The sequence below is a fragment of the Cupressus sempervirens genome, chromosome 1, assembly GCF_028749045.1.
Source record: "Cupressus sempervirens isolate cs-2001-9-10 chromosome 1, ASM2874904v1, whole genome shotgun sequence".
NCBI lineage: Eukaryota > Viridiplantae > Streptophyta > Pinopsida > Cupressales > Cupressaceae > Cupressus > Cupressus sempervirens.
Window position 1 is genome coordinate 245,179,209 of NC_143118.1, and position 3,337 is coordinate 245,182,545.

Below are 3,337 nucleotides of genomic sequence, written 5' to 3' on the forward strand. Positions count from 1 at the left end.
GGTGTCATAGGATAACCTATGACCCATTTCAATCAAATACATGACAACTTATTTTCTTCGGGATCCTAGGGCCCCTAGGGACATACATGTTGTGTTATAATGGATAGAAAAAGGTAATAGGGTATCCTATGACCCCTAGGGACATACCTCTTATATTTAAATGGGTAGAAAGGGGTCATAGGGTATTCTATGACCCCTTTTGACACATTATACGAGAACATATGTTGCTAGGGGTCCTAGGGCCCTTATCATCATGTGTGTTGTGCTCTAATGGGTCAAATTTTAACTCATTACATGATAAAATATGTTTCTAGGGGCCCTAATACCTTAGTTCCATACATATTGTGTTCCAATGGGTCAAAAGGGGTCATCAGATACCCTATGACGCCTTTCGGCCCATTACATGACAACATATGTTCTAAGGGGTCTTATAACCCCTAGGAACGTGTGTTGTCATTTAATGGCTTGAAAGGGTCATAAGATACTCTATGACCCCTTTTGACCCATTGGAATACAACATATATGTGTATAAGTGTCTTAGGACCCCTAAGAACATATGTTATCATGTATTAGGTTGAATGGGGTCATAGGATACTCCATAACCCCTTTCTACCCATTAAAACACAAGATATATGTCCCTAGGCATCCTTTGACCCTTAAGAAGATATGTTGTCATATGATGGGTCAAAATGGGTCACAGGGTATCCCATGACCCATTTGGACTTATTGGAACACATGTATGTCCCCAGTGAGACTCGTAGGAACATATATCATCATATAGTTTATTAACTTAGGTTACTTATATATATAATATATAATAATAATATATATGATATATAATTAGGGTATCCCATGACCCATTTGGACTCATTGGAACACATGTATGTCCCTATGGGGACCCCTAGGAACATACATCATCATATAGTTTATTAACTTAGGTTAGTAATATATATATAATATATAATAATAATATATATGATATATAGTAATATATAATAAGTAATAACTATATATAAAATAATTATATAATAAATTATTATTATTATTTAATACTATATTATAAATTTTAGTAATTATATGTTGCCTCACTTTTCATCCTGTACCTATTTTGCAAAGTGGAAAAGATCTTGTGTCTTAGTCTGGTCTAGGTATGTCCAAGTCTAGTTCTTTCCCTTCAAGTGAAAAGTTTCTCCATTGGGTTTTCCACCTTTCCCTTCCCTTGCATTACATAACCGGGTGGGTTTTCCTTGTTATCATGAGTTTGTGGGTAGTCTAGAACCTAATTCGATGGGGATTCTTGTGTTTCATAATGATTTTCACAAAGTTATTTTTGAGGATGAACTTGTTCGTGGCTTATCATGATTAACACATAAAGAAAATGGAGCTTGTGAAGAATCAAGCATTGCCTTCTCCTTGGTGGGTTTTTGACCCGTAAAGGAAATTTTTTGTAGAGGTTAGTAAATGTGGTTTATGGATTAAAACAAGAAGAGAATGAGTCTTTCTATGTATAAGCCTTACTTTCATCACAATATTATGCCTTAGATAACATCTAGAATTCACCATGGTGCTCAGAATCACTTTAGGTGGAAAACTCTAAAGCAACTTCTCCACAGCTGACTTTCAATCCATGAAGTCAATTTTCCACCAAAGGCATTTGTAAAGGGAAAAGACAAAGAAGTGGGCCCTCTTTTGATCCCCACAATCCTTTTATGATTTTCCAAACTAAGAGAAAAGGCCAACCCAAGAGTTAGAAGGTAAACAAAGCTTGAGTGGAAACTAAAGATCACTTTCTCCTCAGCAGGTTTTCACCTCATGAAGGTGATTTCCCACATTCATGAGGAAATTGACTTTTCAAGAAAATTGGGTTCACAAATTTCACATTAGACACCTTAAGATGACAATGGGAACAAGCTAATCAAGGTTGGAGAAGTGTAGTGGGCAGAATCTGGTTGAGCGGATATTTCTTTACGGAGTACTCCATTCTTAATTCTCCAGAACTAGGAAAGAAATGGGAAGGTAAGTGTGTAATAAAGTAAAGTTATCATTGGGCAAATGGAAATAGTGAAAAGATGTGGAAAAGTCTATTAGAAACTCCTACATTTACTAATCCAACAGATTTATCCTTTAATTCACTTGTGTGGCGCGGATCTTAAAAATTAACAGGTGAATTAGGATTTCTATATAGAGAGAAACATAACAATTTTTCAAATTACCATTTTTCTTGAACTGTTATACTATTGAATTATACAATATTTTCAAAGCTCTTATACTTGCAAATTCTACTCTCTGCACTACTTTCAATTTCAAGGCTTCAATTCATTTCTACCTTAGATAAAGTGGCAACTAGATTCACTAGGTTCATTGGGTTGAATGGAATCAAATCTACATTGCAAGGTGCCATAGACACCTTGCTTCATTTCTTTGACATGCAAGACTTTCAAAGGAGGTTGAGGTCAAAGCCAATTCACCCTATAACTGAGAAGCTTCGAGAAAGTGGGCTAGTGGAGGCAGCTAGATTTTCAGTGGCGGTTCAAGCTCCTAAGTTGATTGTTGAATATATAAATTATTACAATCCGGATACTAGACAAATTTTTTTGCTTGATCATTCAGTTTTAATCTCTATTGATAGGAAAATGGTAGTAAACTGCCTCCAAGTTCCAAAATGGAAAGAATTCTCTGAGTTGATAGTAGGAGGAGCCATGTCTAAGTTTTCCTTGAAGAAAATGGTGTGGAGAAAAGAGATTATGAGGTCCTAGTTCCAAAAGTCATGGGGTGCTAAGAGTAAGGTTCCTAAGACTCTATTGGGCACTAATATCAAGCTTGAGATCATAGACATTCTAGTTCTCTTAAATAGATTGAAAGGTGAGGTAGAAGCACTTAATTTTGTTGAACAATATTTCTTTTTGGTACAAATTATCTGCTTAGATACACATTGTGTTGATTGGGCCTATGAGGTAAGTGAACATCTGTCTAGAGCCCTCAGTGCGGAAAATTTTTACAATACCTTTTACATGTCTTCTTTCCCGATTTATATGTTAGCTTCTCTACGATTGTGGCCAGGCCTTACTCGAATAGAGAGCTTCCCTGATAATGTGAAAAGCTATGAATTTTACCCATGCTTACAATTATAGAATAGCTATGCAGAATATGTCAGAGTTAATGATGCATTTACAATGAGAATTTGTAGGGAACTCCAAGGATGCCCAGAGAGGAGGTTCAGCCTAGAGGCAATGGTGGCCATTAGTCTATTTGGTAGATATTTTATTCAGTTCTCATCCTTTTCATATTTGCATCTTGCAGCTTTCTACAGATTTCCTTTGAAGCTATCCAAATACCC